The sequence below is a fragment of the Cajanus cajan genome, chromosome 5 (assembly GCF_000230855.2).
Source record: "Cajanus cajan strain Asha chromosome 5, NIPB_CcT2T_4, whole genome shotgun sequence".
NCBI classification, from domain to species: Eukaryota; Viridiplantae; Streptophyta; class Magnoliopsida; order Fabales; family Fabaceae; genus Cajanus; species Cajanus cajan.
In genome coordinates this window covers 45,201,894-45,228,353 of record NC_138521.1, presented here as the reverse complement: position 1 = coordinate 45,228,353, position 26,460 = coordinate 45,201,894, and positions in this window count along the sequence as shown.

Here is a 26,460-nt window from a genome sequence, read left to right as displayed (position 1 = left end):
TCACTCACAGACAAAGTATGCAGAGGGATGAGAATGCTGTGCAGAATGAGAGGGGGAAGGGGCGCTCTTATAGACAAAAGTAAGTCAGTACGGCCCGTATTGAATTCAGTACGGCCGTACTGACCTTTCTGTTAACGTTCAAAAGGGGAGACCAATACGGGCCGTATTGAATTCAATACTCCCGTATTGGTGTGTACGTTATGGCCAGTACGGGCGTATTCAACTCAGTACGCCCGTACTGGGTTAAAAATATGTTCTTAACCCTAATTTTAATACGGGCTGTACCGAATTGGATACGGCCGTATTGATTTTTTTTTTTTTTTTTCAATAAACAGAGAATAAGTGATCTTCCAGTACACCTATCATCTGCATGCATGTATGCGGTATGATGCACCTAATTCTATTTGATTTATTTTTTCAAAAGAATTAACCGATGCGTTTCTCTGTTTGGATTTTTGCCATTCCTCTAGACGGGCTGTGCGCTGCCGATTTCTGTAACCGAGGAATGATGTGTGTTATATTGAGATTGGTGTCATCAACCCAGTGATCCTTTCCTTCCTTTAGAAGATGTATCAACCCTCCTATTGACCACTATATCTCCATGTTTCCGCTAGATTACTCTAAAATCGTTTGGGACATGAGAAAAGAAGGGAAAGATATTTTTTGTTCGGAAGTTTGTGTTTTAGAGGGGATTATTTTTTCGAAAATGGTTTTTGTAAGAATGGCTGGCCAAGGTAGGCTTATGTGTTTAGGCTTGTTTGATTAAACACTTATGAAGTTATTGACGTTGTGATTTGACAACTTAGATAGTTTCTTTGAACCTTTCTTTTTGAATTCAGCTCATGGTACCATCATGGATTTATTTTCGCTTTTTGATTGTCCTTATTTTTGCCTAAAACACCCTTTTGTGGCGTCTTAGCGGACCTTTGTTTTTGTTTATTTTTGTAACCCTAACTTTTGCCTAGGTCACCCTTTCGTGGGATTCCTAGCGGGTCTTTTGCTCTTATTTTTGCGCAGCCCCCTTTTTGGGTTTCCTGTCGAGCTTTTTTTTGTTTTTATGATTTTTGTTCTTTAAAGGATTCCTTTTTTATCCATGATGGGGCTTGTCGAGGCCAAGGAATGGTGCTCCAAGTTATCACACACACTTTCGCATTAAAATGATGCGGGTTTATTGTTATTAAGACAATTTCAACTTCATTCATGCTTATTCAAACAGGGTTAAGAATAATGTGGTCTAGAAATTTATTGTAAGCAAGAAAAGAAGCAATAAGAAAGAATAGAGAAAGATTTTATTATAATTATAGTGGAAACATGTGCCCTATCGAGGCTCGGGGGTCGGGCTGTCCCCGAGGAGTGATCTCTAACAGTCATCAGGTCTATACATCCCTATCGGAAGAAGAAGAACAGTTGATGACGATGACCGGCCTTGACGCTTGTGAACCGACCTTCCTAAAGATCTGGCTTAAAGAACGTCGAGAAGGATTTTGGTTCCTCTTCGTCCTTTGATCTTTATTAGGGTTGTATCCTAACCCTTGTTTCCCCGGTTTTCTCTTTTTCTTTTTCCTTTTCTTTAGTCTTGGGAGCTTTATCATGAAGATCTTCGGGAGTGTAGATCCTGCCACTCCTAGTCATGCCCCCAAGTCCAGCGATGTTAGAGATATCGCTGTCAGCAGAAAAATGGATGTCGTATATCCATGGCACAGCCTTATTCGATTCGTAGGGAAAAGGTCTTGGAGCAGTGATCTTCAATGGTATCGGACCTTCCCCTTTATTCGTCTTGATTACCAACAACGGAGTTGATGTGCGTTCGCTTGGCGCGGTTGTTGGCTTACACTTAATAACAAACGGCGTGCGATCCATTTTTCGAACATACGCATCGATTAATCCTTTCTTTTTATTAATGTTATTAATGAATTACTAGGAGGGATGTATGAAATGCAAACCTAGATCCCTCCATGATCTTTGATAAGAATGCATGATATGAGATGATGACGTTGAATGTGCATGCATTGTGTTTATTCAACTAAGCATTATCATGTTTGTAGGATGTTCCTAAGATGATGCATGATATCGCTTGGTTTGGATAAATAACCCTTTTTTCTTTTTCTTGGGTATTTTGTTTTTGTATTTATTTATTTTTTTGGGTGAAAATGAAAACTACCTATATGAATGTGATGAAGGTAGATGTTAACACCATGTAAGGGAAGATTCTTATTCCTATTTATTCTTATTATTTATTATTTATTTTTTTTTTTAAAAAAAAAAGGGAATGTTGTATGTTTAAAGAATGCAATGTATGCTCAAACAATGTCACATAAACGATGCACAAACAATTCACTCATCCACGAACAGTCACGAGCGAATCACGAGGTAGGGGTATCCTGCGGAAAAGTGCATATTCAAGGAGGTTCTAACTGTTCTCACTGGTCTGAGGCCCCCAAGGTGCCCCTATTATAGGGACCCAATTCCTTTCGTCGTAAGTCGATGGAAAGTTCCAACGCACTGTCGGACTTGAGTTCATGGTTATCACCTTGAGTGATGCTTTCCGACAATGGTCTACGGGTACCTATAGACCCATTCGACAACCGGCCGTACTAACATCCACTCCCTATGGTTTTCCACTCATGCCCCCGGGTATAGAGGGAACTGTTGTGTGCAAAGGTTTGTGTGCAGTTTATATTTCAAACAATTGCGAGAATTTAAACATTCAACAGTTATTAAAGCCAATTAGATAAAACATATTATCATACAAGCGAGGGGTAATGAAGTAATTTTAAACTATCATTTTAGAAATAATCCATCACTAAATGGGACTGACTCTCGAGGCTTCCCCAGTGGAGTCGCCATCTGTCGCCACCCGCCGAAACGGACATTGGCATTCGCGACGATGGTCGGACTCTTTTTAAGTTTTGAAAAATGATGGATTGTTAGAACGACATATTCTCAAAATGAGACCTCATCGAACTAACAATTTTGTTTAAATGACTCTCACCAATCCATGTTAATCCCAAGCGGGACCCTCCATGGATTAGTGGTTTTCGTAAAAAGAAGGGGTTCTTGGAGTCGCCACCAATGTTTTACTCAAAACATTGGAAAAAGATATAAGGCAATTGATTTTCGCAAATCAACTTCGGCCATTACAACCAGAGTTGGGTAAGGGAGTCGGTTACGTGTGAGGAAGGTGTTAGCACCCCACAACGCCCCTTTCGGGTTCCCTATGACGGATTATTTCATAAATAATAGTGTAAAGTTACTAAATTACCCCTATTTATTAGAAACGATTATAAGTATAATATTTACATGATGAAAGCTTTAAACGTGTAATGCAACAATCATGTCGCCACCGGCCCGAACGGGCCTCGGCGGTCGCGAAGACGGTCGAGCTCGCTTTTATTTTAGTTTTGAAAATGTATTGGATTATTAGAACGACTTGTTCTCAAACTGAGACCTTGTCGATCTTATCCAATTTATTTATTAAATGTCTCACCAATCCATATTAATCCCAAGCGGGACCCTCCATGGATTAGTGGTTTTCGCAAAAGGAGGGTTCGTGGAGTCGCCACCAATGTTTTACTCAAAACATTGGAAAAAGGGATAAGGCAATTGATTTTGTAAATCAACTTTGGCCATTACAACCAGAGTTGGGTAAGGGAGTCGGTTACGCGTGGGGAAGGTGTTAGCACCCCACAGCGCCCCTTTCGGGTTCCCTATGACAGATTATTTCTAAAATAATAGCGTAAAATTACTAAATTACCCCTATTTATTATAAGCGATTATAAATTAACTATCTACATGATGACAGTTTAAATATGCACACAGAAAGCAGTAAAAGGAAGGATTTAAGAAGAAACCTCTTGAAGCGTGCTTTTATATATTGAGTAAAACTGGGAAGCTTTTTGGCGTTCCCTCGCTCTACAAGCTCGCTCGCTCCTTCCTAAAAACTTTTGACTATGGAAATCCGGAGGATTTCCCTTCGACTAGGTTCGAATCTCCAAGCTAAGTGCTCGGAATTCCAAAACTTCGTCGGATCGACTCCCAGAGAGGTTCCTAAGGCAGAGCACTGCTCAAAAACCCCAGAACACTCAATAAGAGAGTCAAGAAATGGTTGAAAAGTGTGTATTGACGTCAAATGACGCCATATTTATAGGAAATAGGAGCAATACGGGCGCTGGGGTCAATACGGCCCGTATTGAGAATTTGTTCTTCAATACGGCCGTATTGAACTCAATACGGCCGTATTGAAGTTCACAAATCTTCAATACGGCCGTATTGAGTCCAGTACGGCCGTATTGAAGTTCAAAACTTCAATACAGGCCGTACTGGTCCCCAAGCAGCCCGTATTGGTCCCAATTCCTCCTATTTTCTATTTTTAGCTATCCTAAGACCTCTTAGACCTATAGAGAACCCTCCTTGGGCCTTCTGGAAGTCCTTCTGGCTGATCCTTCTTCAGTCTTCGAGAGTCTTCAAGCTTTATTTCCGACCCGGACAATTTTAGGGGTCTACAGCTGCCCCCCCTTTACTTAGTCAAACGGTCTTTTGGTGTACCGGCTGACAAGTAAAGGAGTTGACCCAATTGTCCGGGTGATGTGCCATCCTTCCGACTTGTAGTGTCTTCAGGTGGGAAAATTGTTGAGTAGCCTCTCCAGGTTGAGTATTAGTCGTCGCCTCTCCAGGCTCATTGCATACCTCCGTGTTCCTTGACAACCTCGGGGTAGCTGAGTACCGCCTCTCCAGGCTAATACCTCCGTGTTCCTTGACAACCTCGGGGTAGTTGCATACCTCCGTGTTCCTTGACAACCTCGGGGTAGCTGAGTACCGCCTCTCCAGGCTAATACCTCCGTGTTCCTTGACAACCTCGGGGTAGTTGAGTACCGCCTCTCCAGGCTAATACCTCCGTGTTCCTTGACAACCTCGGGGTAGTTGCATACCTCCGTGTTCCTTGACAACCTCGGGGTAGCTGAGTATTGCCTCTCCAGGCTAATACCTCCGTGTTCCTTGACAACCTCGGGGTAGTTGCATACCTCCGTGTTCCTTGACAACCTCGGGGTAGCTGAGTATTGCCTCTCCAGGCTTTTGAGATGATTTTGTCTCCACAGTCCACGATGCTGCTTCGACATTTTTCTGATTTTGTGCCACTGAGGGCTGGATAACGCAGGGATCCGTCTAGGGGATGTGCAGTCATTCATAGGTTTTTGTGTCCCAACTTGCATTGCATTGTTGGTACCCATTGAGGAATTTCTGTTTCCTTGGGGTGTAGACACAGATGCTCTTCTTGAATTGAGCGATGCCTTATGTTTGGCTGACGTCCTTTGACGTTAGTGGAGTATCCCGGTTATCTTTATTCGGGTATCTCTTTTGGGTTTTCTGATTTTTGTCGCCTCTGTGTAGGCTGTTATCCGCTAGGGATGTTGACATGTTGATTTTTTGACTGGCCTCTTCTGTTAGGCAGATAGTCTTGATGTTCGATGTTTTGGCGGGATGCCAAGTTCCGCTTGGGGAATTTTATTAATCTTTTTGATTTTCTTCCCCTTTTGTGGGGATGCCTCTTGGATAGGCGATCATCCACTGGGGATTGATGTTGATTGGCCTCTTTTGTTAGGCAGATCATCTTGACATTCATTTGTTAGGCTGAGAGCCAAATTCCACTTGGGGAATAGTTTATTGGTCTTCCTTTTGAAGAGATGCCTCTTTAGTAGGCGATTGGGGATTTGAAGTTTTTATTCATCCCAGAGTATTATTTAGAAAGCCTCTTCAGGCTTAGCTTCACTCATCGCTTTTGAGTTGGAAAGCTATCCTCCATTGGGGAAGTTTTAAGTCCTTTGACTAGATATACTGCTTGGGCGATCGTGCTTCCATTGGGAATTTTGTCGATCTTGCTTGATAGCTCTTGCTGGGGATTTTTCCGTGAGCTTGAGCTGAGGTTCCCTCTGGGGAGTATTATTTCTGCGAGCCTCTCCAGGCTCAATTATTCTTTGATGTGGAGTATTATTTTGGCGAGCCTCTCCAGGCTCAATTATTCTGAATGAGTATTATTTCGGCAAGCCTCTCCAGGCTCAGTTATTTTGAGAGAGTATTATTTCGACAAGCCTCTCCAGGCTCAGTTATTCTGTGGGAGTATTGTTTCGGCAAGCCTCTCCAGGCTCAGTTATTCGGAGAGTATTCTTTCGGCAAGCCTCTCCAGGCTCAGTTATTCTGAGAGTATTCTTTCGGCAAGCCTCTCCAGGCTCAGTTATTCTGAGAGTATTCTTTCGGCAAGCCTCTCCAGGCTCAGTTATTCTGTGCAATCTGTTTGTTGGATTTTCTATATCCTTGCCTTTTTTCATTTTCGGCTTTTGTTGACTGCTGTCATACACAAGCAATTTTTTCTATTTTTTCTATTTTATGCAATTGCCTCATGACGAGGTCTTTGAAAATTTCTTTATGGCCAATACGGCCGCATCCATTTCAGTACGCCCATGTTGAGTTGAAATTTTGTTCATAACCCTGATTTTAGTATGGGTGTACTGAACATGGTACGGGCGCATTGTTTTTTCTGAAATTTATATTTTTTATTATTTTTTTGTTTTTTCAATAAACAGAGAATAAGTGATCTTCCAGTACACCTATCATCTGTATGCATGTATGCAGTATGATGCACCTAATTCTATTTGATTCTTTTTTCAAAAGAATTAACCGATGCGTTTTTGTGTTTGGATTTTGCCATTCCTCCAGACGGACTGTGCTCTGCCGATTTCTGTTACCGAGGAATGATGCATATTTGATTTTGGTGTCATCAACCAAATGATTCTTCCCTTTCTTTAGAAGATGTGTCAACCCTCCTATTGACCACTATATCTCCATGTTTCCACTAGATTATTCAAAAATCGTTGGGACAAGAGAGAAAAGAAGGAAAGGGTATATTTTTCAAAAGTTTGTGTTTTAGAGGGGATTATTTTATTTTTGAAAAATGGTTTTTGTAAGAATGGCTGGCCAATGGTAGGCTCAAGTGTTTAGGTTAGTTTGATTAAACACTTATGAAGTTAAGCACATCTTTGTTATTAATGATTGTGCTTTGACAACTTGGATAGCTTTTCTTGAGCCCCTTGTTGAATTCGATTGATGGTACCATCATGGATTTATTTTGTTTTTCTTTTTTGACGGCCCTAACTTTTGCCTAAAACACCCATTTGTGATGTCTTAGCGGGCTTTTGTTTTTGTTCATTATTTTGTAACCCTAATTTTTGCCTAGGTCACCCTTTTGTGGGATTCCTAGCGGGTCTTTTGCTCTTATTTTTGTGCAGCCCCCTTTTTTGGGTTTCCTGCTGAGCCTCTCTTATTTTTAGGATTTCTTTTATCCATGATGGCATTTATTGAGGCCAAGAAAAAGGTGTTCCAAGTTGACACACACACTTCCACATAAAATGATGTGGGTTTATTATTATTAAGATGATTTTAACCTCATTCATGTTTATTCAAACAGGGTTAAAATAATGTGGTCTAGAATTTTATTGCAAGCGAGAAAAGAAGCAATAAAGAATTAATGAAGAATGATTTTATTATAATCGCAGCGGAAACATGTGCCCTATCGAGGCTCGGGGGTCGGGCTGTCCCCGAGGAGTGATCTCTAATAGTCACTGAGTCTATACATCCCTATCGGAAGGAAAAGGACACTTGATGACGACAGCTGGCCTTGACGTTTGTGAACCAGCCTCCTTAAAGATCTGGCTTAAAGAACGTCGAGAAGGATCTTGATTCCTCTTTGTTCTTTGATCTTTAACAGGGTTGTATCCTAACCCTTGTTTCCCCGGATTGTCCTTGATAATGGGTAGCTCCGGGATTCCTTGGGAGTCCTTGCCTAATCCTTGTCCTGGCAAGTATCCGTTCTTGGTGAGCATGGAGGCTACCTTCTTCATTTCTCGGGGAAACGTTTCGACATTGGCGATTTCCAATGCTTGGAAGGCGGTTTCTAAAGCTTCCTCCGTTGCATCCACGTAAGGTATGGTGGATGGCTAACTGATGAGTATATCATCTTCAGCTTGTACAGTCACCAGCTTGTCACCCACAATGAATTTGACTTTCTGGTGGAGCGTAGAAGGTACAGCTTTCGCATCATGAATCCAAGGTCGGCCGAGGAGACAGCTGTATGCGGGAGTAATGTCCATCACTTGGAATTCGACATTAAAGATAGTGGGTCCAATTTGGATTGGAAGATTGATCTCTCCCACTACTTCTCTCTTAGATCCATCGAAGGTTCGAACGATCATGTTGCTCGGGCGCATTTGGACTCCCTTGATCGCCAATTGCTTGAGCGTTCTTTTTGGCATCACATTCAAGGAAGATCCATTATCTACCAAGACTTTAGCGATGTGATACTCCTTGCACTTTACAGAGATGTGCAAGGGCTTGTTGTGGATTGATCCCTCGGCGGGGATTTCTTCATCGATGAAGGTGAGGTGATCATTAGCCTTGATGTGACTAACAATCCCCTCAAACTCGTCTTGGGAGATAGTGTGCGACACGTATGCCTCGTTCAAGACTTTCGACAGAGCTTGCCGATGCGGTTCGGAACTTAGGATCAACGACAACAGCGTAATCTTTGCTGGCGTCCTATGAAGTTGATCCACGATGGAGTACTCGCTCTGTTGGATAAACTTTAACAGCTCGTCTATCTCCTCCTCGGATTCTTTTTCCTCGGTTTTCTTTTCTTCTTTTTCTTTATTCTTGGGGGCTTTATCATGAAGATCTTCGGGAGTGTAGATCCTGCCACTCCTAGTCATGCCCCCAAGTCCAGCGATGTTGGAGATATCGCTGTCGGCAGAAGAGTGGATGTCGTATATCCACGGCACAGCCTTATTTGATTTGTAATGGAAAGGCCTTGGAACTGTGATCCTTAACGGTGTCGGACCTTCCCCTTTGTTTGTCTTGATTACCAACAACGGAGTTGACGTGTGTTCGCTTGACGCGGTTGTTGGCTTACACTTGATAACGAACGGCGTGTGATCCATTCTTTGAATATACGCATCGATTATTTCTTTCTTTTTATTAATGTTTATTAATGGATTACTAGGAGAGATGTATGAATGACTCCTAGATCTCTCCATGATCTATATGCATGATATGAGATGATGAGTTTGAATATGCATGCATAGTGTTTATTCAACTAAGCATTATCATGTTTTTAGGATGTTCCTAAGATGATGCATGATATTGCTTGGTTTGGATAAATAACCCTTTTTTTCTTTTTTTGGGTAAATACATATTTTCCTTTTGAATATTTTGTATCTTTTTTGTATTTTTTGGGTGAAAAGGGAAACTACCTATATGAATGCAATGAAGGTAGATGTTAACACCATGTACTAGAAGATCTTTATTTCTATTTATTCTTTTTATTAAAAAAAGAATGTTGTATGTTTAAAAGGTGCAAATGTATGCTCATACAATGTCACATAAAAATGCACAAACAATTCACTCATCCACGAACAGTCACGAGCGAATCACGAGGTAGGGGTCTCCTGCAGAAAAGTGCATATTCAAGGAGGATCTAACTGTTCTCACTTGGTCAAAGGCCCCCAAGGTGCCCCCATTATAGGGACCCAATTCCTCTCATCGTAGGTCGATGGAAAGCTCCAACGCACCGTCGGACTCAAGTTCATGGTTATCACCTTGAGTGATGTTTTCCGACAACGGTCTCGTAGGCTCCTATAGACCCATTCAACCGGCCGTACTAACATCCACTCCCTATGGTTAATCACTCATGCCCCCGGGTATAGAGGGAACTGTTGTGTGCAAAGGTTTGTGTACAGTTTGTATTTCAAACAATTGCGGAATTTAAACATACAACAGTTATTTAAAGCCATATAATAAATCATGTTATCAAACAAGGGGTAATGAAGTAATTTTAACTATTATTTGTTAAAATAATCTGTCACTAAATGGGACTGACTCTCGAAGCTTCCCCAGTGGAGTCGCCATCTGTCGCCACCGGCCCGAACGGGCCTCGGCGGTCGCGAAGGATGGTTGGACTCTTTTATTTGTTTAAAAATATGGATTGCTAGAATGACTTATTCTCAAACTGAGACCTTGTCAAACGAGCGATTTTATTAAAAGGCTCACCAATCCATATTAATCCCAAGCGGGACCCTCCATGGATTAGTGGTTTTCGCAAAAGGAGGGTTCGTGGAGTCGCCACCAATGTTTTACTCAAAACATTGGAAAAAGGGATAAGGCAATTGATTTTGTAAATCAACTTTGGCCATTACAACCAGAGTTGGGTAAGGGAGTCGGTTACGCGTGGGGAAGGTGTTAGCACCCCACAGCGCCCCTTTCGGGTTCCCTATGACAGATTATTTCTAAAATAATAGCGTAAAATTACTAAATTACCCCTATTTATTATAAGCGATTATAAATTAACTATCTACATGATGACAGTTTAAATATGCACACAGAAAGCAGTAAAAGGAAGGATTTAAGAAGAAACCTCTTGAAGCGTGCTTTTATATATTGAGTAAAACTGGGAAGCTTTTTGGCGTTCCCTCGCTCTACAAGCTCGCTCGCTCCTTCCTAAAAACTTTTGACTATGGAAATCCGGAGGATTTCCCTTCGACTAGGTTCGAATCTCCAAGCTAAGTGCTCGGAATTCCAAAACTTCGTCGGATCGACTCCCAGAGAGGTTCCTAAGGCAGAGCACTGCTCAAAAACCCCAGAACACTCAATAAGAGAGTCAAGAAATGGTTGAAAAGTGTGTATTGACGTCAAATGACGCCATATTTATAGGAAATAGGAGCAATACGGGCGCTGGGGTCAATACGGCCCGTATTGAGAATTTGTTCTTCAATACGGCCGTATTGAACTCAATACGGCCGTATTGAAGTTCACAAATCTTCAATACGGCCGTATTGAGTCCAGTACGGCCGTATTGAAGTTCAAAACTTCAATACAGGCCGTACTGGTCCCCAAGCAGCCCGTATTGGTCCCAATTCCTCCTATTTTCTATTTTTAGCTATCCTAAGACCTCTTAGACCTATAGAGAACCCTCCTTGGGCCTTCTGGAAGTCCTTCTGGCTGATCCTTCTTCAGTCTTCGAGAGTCTTCAAGCTTTATTTCCGACCCGGACAATTTTAGGGGTCTACAAATCAAAAAGCAATAAATAAGAGCAGTAAAAGAAAGGATTTAGAAAGAAACCTTCGAAGCGGACTTTTATATATTCAAAACGAAGTTTAGGAGGCTTTTTGGCGCTCCTTCCCACTACACGTCCGCTCGCTCCTTTCCCCTAAAGATAATTTTTACTATGGAAATCAAAGAGATTTCCCTTCGACTTGTTCGAATCTCAAGCTAATGGCTCATGACTCAAGAACTTCGTCGGATCGGCTCCCGGAGAGATATCTAGGGCAGAGAATAGCTCAAAAACCCAAGAATACTCAGCAGGAGGGTTGAGGAATGTGTAAAAAGTGTTGGAGGACGTGCCAATGACGTCCTATTTATAGGATTGAGGCGCAATACGGCATGGGAGGTCAATACGGCCCGTACTGGTTTTTTGAACTACAGTATGGCCGTATTGAATTTGGTACGGCCGTACTGAAGTTCAAAAACTTCAGTACGGCCGTATTGAGTTCACTACGGCCGTATTGCAGTTCAAATGGCTCAGTACGGCCGTACTGAACCTCTGGGAGGGTGTATTGAGCTCCAATCCTCGTACACCCTTATTCTAAGCTACTCTAAGACTTCTAGACCTACAAAGAATCATCCTAGGGTCTTCTAGGAGTCCTTCCGGCTGACTTTCCTTCGGTCTTTGAGAGTCTTTGAGCTTTATTTCCGACCCGGACAATTTTAGGGGTCTACAATAATTTGCTATTAGTCCTTGCAACTTTCTTTAGAGTTAGGTTTCCATTATGTACTTAAGTTTTCAAATCACTTTCTATTAAAAAAATTCTTGAAACAATTTTTGTGTTGCTTAAAATTTGAAGTGATTCATCCTACTTCTAGTGCACTATCTCTTTTGGATTCAAATTTTAAAAGTATAGTTTCTGAAAAACAGAGAAAATACAGAGCATATTTTCTCAAAATAGTTATAAAAAAAAGTGAACAAAAGAATCCAATTCAAAACCTAAAAACTAGTGCACTAGTTTCACCATTTTCACTTGAAATTTGAAAAACTTGTAGTCTCGGTTGCTATATCATGGAATTGTGAAAATTTTGAAAACAAAAGGAAAATATTTTCTCTGGAATCTTAATTTGAATTCAGAAAAATAAAGAATAAAAATATATATATATATATATATATATATATATAAAGAAATTTTAAAGGTAAAAGCCGAGAAGAGTAAAAACAAGCAAATTCACTTGATTCCTCAAAATTCTTTGGACTACTATTTGGTTTGTTCTTATTCAATTGCTTTCAAAAAAAAATTGTATTGTTAATCTACTCTAGTACCTATCTAGGAACCTTCCTAACTGAGTGTTGGCCTTCTTTGGAGTCTTATTTTTCAGCTTTCTTTGTTGGATATCTTTGAGTCTTGTCATAAACACCTTACTCTTAAATTTTTGGTATAAGCTTCTTAAATTGTGCTTTTGTTGCTTGTATTGTTTTCTTTCAATAAATATTCTATATTGGAAGTGGCCTCAAATCCTTGCTTAAGGATCAAGCATTGACTCAACAAAGAGTAGGAAAAGATTTTGACATTAAGACTACAAAATTTGACCTAATTTAGTGACCAAACTTTTCCTAAACTACCTTCACAAGAGTGATCATTCCTTTCACCTTGTGAGCAGCCTTCATTAACCAATTTGTTGTGTTCATTGTGCAGGGTCCAGGAACAACTCAAGCCAAGGGTTGGTGGCGGATTAGAACACTTAAACAAGTGTTAGAAAAATTGGACAACAAATCCGTCACTAACTTGGTCACTAAAGCCGCCATTTATTGCTTTCTAGGCTAGTTTAAATTTTTGCAATCTCTCTTGTATTCTAAACCAATTTGTAAATCTTGAAGGGAGTATTAAGAAGCTGGTCAAGTATATCTAAACCCTTGATAGCCTACTCACGTGTAGTACTAGTGGAAGTGGCTTGGAAATTTCATATGTTTCAAGCTTCCACTTAGGGCAAACTGACTAGTTGATTATCCTTGCTTCTTTTAAGTTGCTTGTCTTTAATTTGTTTACTTTGTTTCTCTAATTCGTCTAGCATTGTGTAGCATTTACTTGTTCACGTTTAGTTAGCTTCAAAAACAAATTGTGAAAAGCATACACATAAAAAAATTTTGTGAAAAGTTTTGGGGAATTAAAAATACCACAAAGGAGTTTAGTGATTTCCACTTGAAAAGGCTTGGTTATTAAGTGGCTCTTAGTAGCTCACCTCCCTTGATAGTGAAACTTGTACACTTAGACTTCCAAGTGCTATTTTTGTTCCTAGAAAATACCAAAAATATTTTATCTCTTTTGCACAGCATATAAAATTATTATTGCTTAATCATGAGTCATATTTCTCAAAGTGATAGTGATCTTGAATCTCCTAAAATATTTTCAAGAATTGTTAAGGAGGTTGAAGCACTAAAACTTTGGAAGCAACAAAAAGTACTTCAAAAAGAAAAAGAAAAGATTGAAAGAGAAGTACAACTTATTGCTCTTGAGGAAGAGATAAACAAGATTAAGCAACAAGAAGAAAAACTTTTGAAAAAAATTAACAAATGAAAAAGTCAAAAGAGTTCCACTAAGAGTTCCAATGAGTCTACAAGTCAAGGTGATTTGGATAGTTTGAAAATAGATGAATATTATCAACCCAAGCCTAGAAGAGTCATTAAGGAACCCAAAGTGAGGGAATCAAGGGTTGATCTCCCTTACTTTCATGGAAAGGAGGATGTAGATGCCTACTTGGATTGGGAGATGAAAGTGGAGCAAATCTTCACTTGTCACCAAGTAGGTGAAGAAAGAAAAGTTCCCTTGGCCACCTTAGCTTTTCAAGGACAAGCTATGTATTGGTGGACATCCTTGGAGAGAGAGAGAAGACTTCACAATGACCCTCCTATTACTTATTGGAATGAATTGATGAGTGCTATGAGAAGAAGGCACATACCTTCTTATTATAGTAGGGAGCTTATGGATAAGCTCCAAAGACTCCAACAAAAAAACATGAGTGTGGAGGAGTATAGACAGAAAATGGAGTTGTATCTCATGAGGGCTGGAATAAGGGAAGAGGAAAGATTGACCATTGCTAGATTTTTGAGTGGTCTAAATTTTGATATAAGAGATAAGGTTGAGTTACTACCTTATAGGGACCTTGATGATTTGGTCCAACTTTGTATAAGGGTGGAACAACAAAATTTAAGAAAAAATTCTTTCAAAGGCAAAACTCAATCTAGCTCATGTATCAAGAAGGACTACAAGAGGGAGGGTCAATATGATTCCTCTAAGAAATTTAGCAAGGGTCTAGAAAAAGAAAAAGAAAAAGAAAAAGATAAAAATGTTGTCACTTCTAGTAGTAAAACTAGTGACATCAAATGTTTTAAATGTCTTGGGAGAGGCCACATAGCTTCTCAATGCCCAACTAAAAAGGTGATGATTTTAAGAGGGCAAGACATTTATAGTAGTGTTGATGAATCTAACTCTACCACTTCAAGTGATAGTGAAACAAGTGAGGAAGACCATCCAATTGAAAGAGCATATCCTTATGATGGTCAACTTTTGATGATTAGAAGGCTTCTAGGAAGCCAACCTCATGAGTCTCAACTTTCACAAAGAGAGAATATTTTCCACACAAGGTGTAAAATTCTTGATAAAGCTTGTTCTCTCATTATGGATAGTGGGTCTTGTTGCAATTGTTGTAGCACAAGGTTGGTGGAGAAGCTTGATCTTACTCCAATTCCCCATCCGAAACCATATCAACTTCATTGGCTTAATGAAGACGGGGATATCATTGTAGATAAGCAAGTGAAAGTCAAGTTCTCTATTGGTAACTATGAAGATCAAGTGGTATGTGACATAGTTCCAATGGAAGCTTGCCATATTTTGTTGGGAAGGCCATGGCAATTTGACAAGAAAACCATGCATAATGGCCTTACCAATGAAATTACTTTCACCCATAAAGAAAAGAAGTTTGTACTTCATCCTTTGTCTCCTTCACAAGTGATAGAGGATCAAGTACAAATGAAAATGAAAAGAGAAGAAGAAAAAAAAAACTTGATAAAAAAAAAAGAAAAGAAGCATAAATCTTTAAAGAAGAAGAAGGAAGAGAAACCTCTTCCAATAGAAGGAATTCAACAAGAAACTTTAAAACAAACCCTATTTGTTGAAATGCCTTCTTACATTCTTCTTTGTAGAGGTATGCTTAATTGTCATAATTTAAATATTGAGCCTAGTTCTTTATCTCTTGAAGTTTCTCAACTATTAAAAGAATTTGATGATATATTCCCTAGTGATGGTCCAAAGGGCCTTCCTCCTTTTAGGGGTATAGAACATCAAATTGATTTTGTGCCTGGGGCTAGCCTACCCAATAGACCAGCCTATAGGACAAATCCTCAAGAAACTAAGGAGATAGAGAACCAAGTTCAAGAATTATTGAATAAAGGGTGGGTGCAAAAGAGTTTGAGTCCCTGTGTTGTGCCTGTATTGTTAGTGCCCAAGAAAGATGGAAAATGGAGAATGTGTAGTGATTGTAGGGCTATTAACAATATCACAATCAAGTACAGGCACCCAATCCCTAGACTTGATGATATGCTTGATGAATTACATGGTGCTACTATATTTTCTAAAATTTATCTTAAGAGTGGTTATCACCAAATAAGAATCAAAGAGGGTGATGAGTGTAAAACTGCTTTTAAGGCCAAGTTTGGATTGTATGAGTGGCTAGTTATGCCTTTTGGTTTAACTAATGCACCAAGTACATTCATGAGGCTTATGAATCATGTCTTGAGAGAGTGTATAGGAAAATTTGTTGTTGTTTATTTTGATGATATTCTAATCTATAGTAGGTCTCAAGATGATCACATAGGACATCTTAGAGAAGTTTTGATGATCCTTAGAGAAAACCACTTATTTGCAAATATTGAAAAATGTACTTTTTGTGTGGATCATGTGGTTTTTCTAGGGTTCATTGTGAGTAAAGAAGGGGTTCGTATGGACCCTGAGAAAATCAAAGCTATTCAAGAGTGGCCCAAACCAAAGAATGTTAGTGAAGTTAGGAGTTTTCATGGACTTGCCAGTTTTTATAGAAGATTTGTTCCTAACTTCTCTAGCATTGCTTCACCATTGAATGAGCTTGTTAAAAAAGATGTTTTATTTGAATGGACTTCAAAGCATGACCAAGCATTTCAACTTCTTAAGGATCAACTTACAAATGCACCCATACTAGCTTTGCCAAATTTTGAAAAGACTTTTGAGCTAGAATGTGATGCATCTGGAGTTGGCATAGGGGTTGTGTTATTGCAAGGAGGACACCCCATTGCATATTTTAGTGAAAAACTAAAAGGTGCCTCCCTCAATTACCCCACCTATGACAAGGAGTTATATGCCTTGGTTAGGGCTTGTCGCCACCGGCCCAAACGGGCTTTCGGCATTCGCGAAGACGGTCGAGCTCGCTTTTATTTTAGTTTTGAAAATGTATTGGATTATTAGAACGACTTGTTCTCAAACTGAGACCTTGTCGATCTTATCCAATTTATTTATTAAATGTCTCACCAATCCATGTTAATCCCAAGCGGGACCCTCCATGGATTAGTGGTTTTCGTAGTAAAAGGGTTCATGGAGTCGCCACCAATGTTTTACTCAAAACATTGGAAAAAGGGATAAGGCAATTGATTTTATAAATCAACTTCGGCCATTACAACCAGAGTTGGGTAAGGGAGTCGGTTACGCGTGGGGAAGGTGTTAGCACCCCACAGCGCCCCTTTCGGGTTCCCTATGACAGATTATTTAACAATTATAGTGCGAAATTACTAAATTACCCCTATTTATTCTAAGCAATTATAAATTAACTATCTACATGATGACAGTTTAAATATGTACAATCAGAAAGCAGTAAAAGAAGGGATTTTTAGAAAAGACCTCTTGAAGCGTGCTTTTTATATATCAAGTAAAACTGGAAGCTTTTTGGCGTTCCCTCGCTCTACAAGCCCGCTCACTCCTTCCTAAAAAATTTTAACTATGGAAATCCGGAGGATTTCCCTTCGACTAAGTTCGAATCTCCAAGCTAAATGCTCGGAATTCCAGAACTTCGTCGGATCGACTCCCAAAGAGATTTCTAGGGCAGAACACTGCTCAAAAACCCTAGAATGCTCAAGGAGGGAGTCAAAACTCAGTCCAAAAGTGTCCAATGACGTCAAAATGACGCCATATTTATAGGGAACAGGCGCAATACGGGCTATGGAATCAATACGGCCGTATTGAAATTTTTGAACTTCAATACGGCCGTATTGAGTTCAATACGGCCGTGTTGAAATTCAGAAATTTCAATACGCCCGTATTGAGTTCACTGCGGCTGTATTGAAGTTTTAGAAACTTCAATAGGCCGTATTGAGTTCACTGCGGCCGTATTGAAGCTTCAATACGGCCGTATTAAGTTTAGTACGGCCGTATTGGGCTTCATTCCCTCCACTTCCTTATTTTAAGCTACTCTAAGACCTCTAAACCTACAGATAGCCATCCTATGGTCTTCTAGGAGTCCTTCTGGCTGATTTTCCTTCGATCTTTGAGGGTCTTCGAGTTTTATTTCCGACCCGGACAATTTTAGGGGTCTACAGCTGCCCCCCCTTAACTTAGTCGGACGGCCTTTTGGTGTACCGGCTGACAAGTAAAGGAGTTGACCCAATTGTCCGGGTGATGTGCCAACCTTCTGACTTATAGTGTCTTCTGGTGGGAAAATTGTTGAGTGGCCTCTCCAGGTTGAGTATTAGTCGTCGCCTCTCCAGGCTCATGCATACCTCGGTGCTCTCGACAACTGGGTAGCTGAGTACCGCCTCTCTAGGCTTGTGCATACCTCGGTGCTCTCGACAACTGGGTAGCTGAGTATTGCCTCTCCAGGCTTGTGCATACCTCGGTGCTCTCGACAACTGGGTAGCTGAGTATTGCCTCTCCAGGCTTGTGCATACCTCGGTTCTCTCGACAACTGGGTAGCTGAGTACTGCCTCTCCAGGCTTGTGCATACCTCGGTGCTCTCGACAACTGGGTAGCTGAGTATTGCCTCTCCAGGCTTTGCATACCTCGGTGCTCTCGACAACTGGGTAGCTGAGTACTGCCTCTCCAGGCTTGTGCATACCTCGGTGCTCTCGACAACTGGGTAGCTGAGTATTGCCTCTCCAGGCTTGTGCATACCTCGGTGCTCTCGACAACTGGGTAGCTGAGTATTGCCTCTCCAGGCTTTGCATACCTCGGTGCTCTCGACAACTGGGTAGCTAAGTATTGCCTCTCAGGCTTGTGCATACCTCGGTGCTCTCGACAACTGGGTAGCTGAGTACCGCCTCTCCAGGCTTGTGCATACCTCGGTGCTCTCGACAACTGGGTAGCTGAGTATTTCCTCTCCAGGCTTGTGCATACCTCGGTGCTCTCGACAACTGGGTAGCTGAGTACCGCCTCTCCAGGCTTGTGCATACCTCGGTGCTCTCGACAACTGGGTAGCTGAGTATTGCCTCTCCAGGCTTGTGCATACCTCGGTGCTCTCGACAACTGGGTAGCTGAGTATCGCCTCTCCAGGCTTTGAGATGATTTTGTCTTCACAGTCCACGATGCTGCTTCGACAGTTGTTTTTGATTTTGATGCCACTGAGGGCTGGATAACGCAGGGATCCGTCTAGGGGATGTGCAGTCATTCATAGGTTTTTGTGCCCCAACTTGCATTGCTTAGTTGGTACCCATGGAGAATTTCTGACTCCTTGAGGTGTAGACACAGATGCTCTTTCTCTGAGTTGAGCGATGCCTTATGTTTGGCTGTCGTCCTTTCGACGTTGTGGAGTATCCCGGTTATCCTTATTCGGGTGTCTCTTTTGGATTTTTTGATTTTTGCTGCCTCTGTGTAGGCTGTTATCCGCTGGGGGATTCTGTCATTGATTGTGATTAGCCTCTTCTGTTAGGCAGATCATCTTGACTCTTGATGTTTGGCTGAAAAGCCAGATTCCGCTTGGGGAATTGTTATTGATCTTTTGGATTTTTGCTTTTTGTAGGAATGCCTCTGTGTAGGCGACTGGGGATTTGAAGTTCTTATGTATCCCAGAGTATTATTTAGAAAGCCTCTTCAGGCTTAGCTTCACTCTTCGTTTGAGTTGGAAAGCTATCTTCCACTGAGGAAGTCTAAGTCCTTTGACATGGATATTTTGTTTGGATCATGCTTCCGTTGGGGAATTTTGCTGATCTCGCTTTGATAGCTTTCACTGGGGAATTTGGCCCGTGAGTGGAAGCTGAGATATCTCTGGGGAGTATTATTTCGGCGAGCCTCTCCAGGCTCAATTATTCTGATAGAGTATTATTTCGGCGAGCCTCTCCAGGCTCATTTATTCTGTACGATGAATTGGTTTTTTGTTCAGCCCGAGAATGCGAGCTGAGACGTCTTTTGGAGAGTATTATTTCGGCAAGCCTCTCCAGGCTTAATTATTTTGTATAATTTGTTGGATTTTCTGTATTTTGCCTTTTTTGTTGATTTTGGCTTTTTCTGTGTTTTTGCCTTTTTTGTTGTTTTTTGGCTTTTTCTGTATTTTTGCTTTTTTTGTTGATTTCGACTTTTTCTGTATTTGATTTTGGCTTTTTCTGTATTTTTTGCCTTTTTTGTTGGTTTTGGCTTTTTCTATACAGAAATGTCTCTGAGGAGTATTATTTCGGCGAGCCTCTCCAGGCTCAGTTATTCTGAGAGAGTATTATTTCGGCGAGCCTCTCCAGGCTCCATTATTCTGAGAGAGTATTATTTCGGCGAGCCTCTCCAGGCTCAGTTATTCTGAGAGAGTATTATTTCGGCGAGCCTCTCCAGGCTCAATTATTCTGAGAGAGTATTATTTCGGCAAGCCTCTCCAGGCTCAGTTATTCTGAGAGAGTATTATTTCGGCAAGCCTCTCCAGGCTCAATTATTCTGTACAAACTGAGGAGTATTGTTTGTATCCTTGCCTTTTTTCATTTTCGGCTTTTGTTGACTGCTGTCATACACAAGCAATTTTTCCTATTTTTCTATTTTATGTAATTGCCTCATGAAGAGGTCTTTTGAAAATTTCTTTGTAGCCAATACGGCCATATCCATTTCAGTACGCCCGTATTGAGTTGAAATTTTGTTCATAACCCTGATTTTAGTATAGGTGTACTGAACATGGTACGGGCGCATTGTTTTTTCTGAAGTTTATATTTTTTTGTTTTTTTCAATAAACAGAGAATAAGTGATCTTCCATTACACCTATCATCTGTATGCATGTATGCAGTATGATGCACCTAATTCTATTTGATTCACTTTTCAAAAGAATTAACCGATGCGTTTCTCTGTTTGGATTTTTGCCATTCCTCTAGACGGGCTGTGTGCTGCCGATTTCTGTAACCGAGGAATGATGCATGTTATATTGAGATTTGGTGTCATCAACCAAATGATTTTCCTTTCCTTTAGAAGATGTGTCAACCCTCCTATTGACTACTATATCTCCATGTTTCCACTAGATTATTCAAAAATCGTTTGGGACAAGAGAGAAAAGAAGGAAAGGATATTTTTTTCGAAAGTTTGTGTTTTAGAGGGGATTATTTATTTTTTGAAAAATGGATTTTGTAAGAATGGCTTGGCCAATGGTAGGCTTAAGTGTTTAGGCTTGTTTGATTAAACACTTATGAAGTTAAGCACGTCTTGGTTATTAACATTTGTGATTTGACAACTTGGATAGCTTTTCTTGAGCCCCTTTGTTGAATTCAGTTGGTGGTACCATCATGGATTTATTCTGTTTTTCGATTGCCCTAACTTTTGCCTAAAACACCCATTTGTGGAGTTTTAGCGGGCTTTTGTTTTTGTTCATTATTTTGTAACCCTAATTTTTGCCTAGGTAACCCTTTTGTGGGATTCCTAGCGGGTCTTTTGCTCTTATTTTTGCGCAGTCCCCTTTTTGGGTTTCCTGCCGAGCTTTTTGTTTTTTAGGATTTTTGTCCTGAATGGATTTCTTTTTATCCATGACGGCACTTATTGAGGCCAAGAAAAGGTGCTCCAAGTTGTCATGCACACTTCCACACAAAATGATGTGGGTTTATTGATTATTAAGACGATTTTAACCTCACTTATGTTCATTCAAACAGGGTTAAATAATGTGGTTTAGAATTTTATTGCAAGCAAGAAAAGAAGCAATAAGAAATAATAATGAATGATTTTATTATAATCATAGTGGAAAACATGTGCCCTATCGAGGCTCGGGGGTCGGGCTGTCCCCGAGGAGTGATCTCTAATAGTCACTGAATTTACACATCCCTATTAGAAGGAAAAGGACACTTGATGACGACAGCTGGCCTTGACGTTTGTGAACCAGCCTTCCTAAAGATCTGGCTTAAAGAACGTCGAGAAGGATCTTGATTCCTCTTCGTTCTTTGATCATTAACAGGGTTGTATCCTAACCCTTGTTTCCCCGGATTGTCCTTGATAATGGGTAGCTCCGGGATTCCTTGGGAATCCTTGCCTAATCCTTGTCCTGGCAAGTATCCGTTCTTAGTGAGCATATGGGCTACCTTCTTCATTTCTCGGGGAAATGTCTCAACATTGGCAATCTCCAATGCTTGGAAGGCGGTTTCTAAAGCTTCCTCTACTGCATCCACATAAGGTATGGTGGATGGCTTGCTGATGAGTATGTCATCTTCAGCTTGTACGGTCACCAGTTTGTCACCCACTATGAACTTGACTTTCTGGTGGAGCGTAGAGGGTACAGCTTTCGCATCATGAATCCAAGGTCGGCCGAGGAGACAGCTGTATGCAGGAGCAATATCCATTACTTGGAATTCGACATTAAAGATAGTGGGCCCAATTTGGATTGGAAGACTGATTTCTCCCACCACTTCTCTTTTAGAGCCGTCGAAAGCTCGAACGATCATGTTGCTCGGGCGCATTTGGACTCCCTTGATTGTCATTTGGTCGAACGTTCTCTTTGGCATTACGTTCAAGGAAGATCCATTATCCACCAAGACCTTTGCGATGTGATACTCCTTGCACTTTACAGAGATGTGCAAGGGCTTGTTGTGGTTCGGTCCCTCAGCGGGGATCTCTTCATCGGTGAAAGAGAGGTGATCATTAGCCGTAATGTGACTAACAATCCCCTCAAATTTGTCTTGGGAGATAGTATGCGACACATATGCCTCGTTCAAGACTTTCAACAGAGCTTGCCGATGCGGTTCGGAGCTTAGGATCAACGACAACAGTGTAATCTTTGCTGGCGTCCTATGAAGTTGATCCATGATGGAGTACTCGCTCTGTCGGATATACTTTAACAGCTCATTAGTCTCCTCCTCGGATTCTCTATCTTCCTCGGTTTTCTCCTTTTCTTTTCCTTTATTCTTGGGAGCTTTGTCGTGCAGATCTTCGGGAGTGTAGATCCTCCCACTCCTAGTCATGCCCCCAAGTCCAGCGATGTTAGAGATATCGCTGTCGGCAGAAGAGTGGATGTCGTATATCCACGGCACAACCTTATTTGATTCGTAGGGAAAAGGTCTTGGAGTAATGATCCTTAACGGTGTTGGACCTTCCCCTTTGTTCGTCTTGATTACCAACAACGGAGTTGACGTGTGCTCGCTTGGCGCGGTTGTTGGCTTACACTTAATAACAAATGGCGTGCGATCCATCTTGAACATACGCATCGATTAATCATTTCTTTTTATTAATGTTTATTAATGGATTACTAGGAGAGATGTATGAAATGAATGACTCCTAGATCCCTCCATGATCTATATGCATGATATGAGATGATGACGTTGAATATGCATGCATTGTGTTTATTCAACTAAGCATTATCATGTTTTCGGGATGTTCCTAAGATGATGCATGATATTGCTTGGTTTGGATAAATAACCCTTTTTTCTTTTTTTGGGTATTTTTATTTATTATTATTATTTTTTTTTTTTTGTATTTTTGGGTGAAAAGGGAAACTACCTATATGAATGTGATGAAGGTAGATGTTAACACCATGTAATGGAAGATTCTTATTTCTATTTATTTTTATTTTAAAAGAATAGGAATGTTGTATGTTTAAAGAAATGCAATGTATGCTCAAACAATTTCACATAAACAATGCACAAACAATTCACTCATCCACGAACAGTCACGAGCGAATCACGAGGTAGGGGTATCCTGCAGAAAAGTGCATATTCAAGGTGGATCTAACTGTTCTCACCAGTCTGAGGCCCCCAAGGTGCCCCCATTATAGGGACCCAATTCCTCTCGTCGTAAGCCGATGGAAAGCTCCAACGCACTGTCGGACTCGAGTTCATGGTTATCACCTTGAGTGATGCTTTCCGACAACGGTCTACGGGCACCTATAGACCCATTCGACAACCGGCCGTACTAACATCCACTCCCTATGGCTTATCACTCATGCCCCCGGGTATAGAGGGAACTGTTGTGTGCAAAGGTTTGTGTGCAGTTTTTATTTCAAACAATTGCAAAAATTTAAACATTCAACAGTTATTAAAAGCCACATAGATAAAGCATGTTATTATACAAGCAAGGGGTAATGAAGTAATTTTAACTATTATTTGTTAAAAATAATCTGTCACTAAATGGGACTGACTCTCGAGGCTTCCCCAGTGGAGTCGCCATCTGTCGCCACCGGCCCAAACGGGCTTTCGGCATTCGCGAAGACGGTCGAGCTCGCTTTTATTTTAGTTTTGAAAATGTATTGGATTATTAGAACGACTTGTTCTCAAACTGAGACCTTGTCGATCTTATCCAATTTATTTATTAAATGTCTCACCAATCCATGTTAATCCCTGTAGACCCCTAAAATTGTCCGGGGCGGAAATAAAACTCGAAGACCCTCAAAGATCGAAGGAAAATCAGCCAGAAGGACTCCTGGAAGGCCCTAGGAGGGTTCTCTGTAGGTCTAGAGGTCTTAGAATAGCTTAAAATAAGGAAGTGGAGGGAATGAAGCCCAATACGGCCGTACTAAACTTAATACGACCGTATTGAAGCTTCAATATGGCCGCAGTGAACTCAATACGGCGTATTGAAGCTTCTGAAACTTCAATACGGCCGTACTGAAATCAATACGGCCGTATTGAAGCTTCAATACAGCCGCAGTGAACTCAATACGGCCATATTGAAATTTCTGAGCTTCAATACGGCCGTATTGAACTCAATACGGCCGTATTGAAGTTCAAAAATTTCAATACGGCCGTATTGCTCCTGTAGGCCGTATTGCGCCTATTCCCTATAAATATGACGTCAATTGGACGTCATTCCACACTTTCACACTCAGTTTTGGCTCCCTCCTTGAGTATTCTGGGGTTTTTGAGCAGTGTTCTGCCCTAGAAATCTCTCTAGGAGTCGATCCGACGAAGTTCTGGAATTCCGAGCACTTAGCTTGGAGATTCGAACCTAGTCGAAGGGAAATCCTCCGGATTTCCATAGTCAAAATTTTATAGGAGAGAGCGAGCGAGCTTGTAGAGCGAGCGAGCTTGTAGAGCGAGGGAACGCCAAAAAGCTTCCCAGTTTTACTCAATATATAAAAGCACGCTTCAAGAGGTTTCTTCTTAAATCCTTCCTTTTACTGCTTTCTGTGTGCATATTTAACTGTCATCATGTAGATAGTTAATTTATAATTGCTTATAATAAATAGGGGTAATTTAGTAATTTTTGCGATATTATTTTAGAAACAATCTGTCATAGGGAACCCAAAAGGGGCGCTGTGGGGTGCTAACACCTTCCCCACGCGTAACCGACTCCCTTACCCAACTCTGGTTGTAATGGCCAAAGTTGATTTATAAAATCAATTGCCTTATCCCTTTTTCCAATGTTTTGAGTAAAACATTGGTGGCGACTCCATGAACCCCTCCTTTTGCGAAAACCACTAATCCATGGAGGGTCCCGCTTGGGATTAATATGGATTGGTGAATCATTTTAATAAAATTGCTCGTTTGACGAGGTCTCAGTTTGAGAATAAGTCATTCTAGCAAACCATATTTTTTAAACAAATAAAAGAGTCCAACCATCCTTCGCGAATGCCGAAAGCCCGTTTGGGCCGGTGGCGACACAAACACGGAGGTATGCAGCTTCCAGCTCGAGCAATGAGCGAAGCTATCTCTGGAAAGGAGATACTCACTGCTTACCGTTGTCACAAGGGTACTTAGCTTCCGGCTCGAACAAAGAGTGAAGCTAAGCCTGGAGAGGCGGTACTCACAGCTTCCAGCTTGGGCAGCAAGCAAAGCAAAACCTGGAGAGGCGAAACTCACACTGCTCACCGTCGTCACAAAGGTGCTTAGTTTCCGGCTCGAACAAAGAGCGAGACTAAGCCTGGAGAGGCGAAACTCACACTGCTCACCGTCGTCACAAAGGTGCTTAGTTTCCGGCTCGAACAAAGAGCGAGACTAAGCCTGGAGAGGCGAAACTCACACTGCTACCGTTGTCACAAGGGTACTTAGCTTCCGGCTCGAACAAAGAGTGAAGCTAAGCCTGAAGAGGCGGTACTCACAGCTTCCAGCTTGGGCAGCAAGCAAAGTAAAACCTGGAGAGGCTACTCGACAATTTTCCACCGGAAGACGCTACAAGTCAGAAGGTCGGCGCATCACCCGGACAATTGGGTCAACTCCTTTACTTGTCAGCCGGTACACCAAAAGGCCGTCCGACTAAGTAAAGGGGGGGCAGCTGTAGACCCCTAAAATTGTCCGGGTCGGAAATAAAGCTTGAAGACTCTCGAAGACTGAAGGAAGATCAGCCAGAAGGACTCCTGGAAGGCCCTAGGAGGGTTCTCTGTAGGTCTAGAGGTCTTAGAATAGCTCAAAATAAGGAAGTGGAGGGAATGAAGCCCAATACGGCCGTACTGAACTTAATACGGCCGTATTGAAGCTTCAATACGGCCGCAGTGAACTCAATACGGCGTATTGAAGTTTCTGAAACTTCAATACGGCCGTACTGAAATCAATACGGCCGTATTGAAGCTTCAATACAGCCACAGTGAACTCAATACGGGCGCATTGAAATTTCTGAATTTCAATACGGCCGTATTGAACTCAATACGACCGTATTGAAGTTCAAAAATTTCAATACGGCCGTATTGCTCCTGTAGGCCGTATTGCGCCTATTCCCTATAAATATGACGTCAATTGGACGTCATTCCACACTTTCACACTCAGTTTTGACTCCCTCCTTGAGTATTCTGGGGTTTTTGAGCAGTGTTCTGCCCTAGAAATCTCTCTAGGAGTCGATCCGACGAAGTTCTGGAATTCCGAGCACTTAGCTTGGAGATTCGAACCTAGTCGAAGGGAAATCCTCCGGATTTCCATAGTCAAAATTTTATAGGAGAGAGCGAGCGAGCTTGTAGAGCGAGGGAACGCCAAAAAGCTTCCCAGTTTTACTC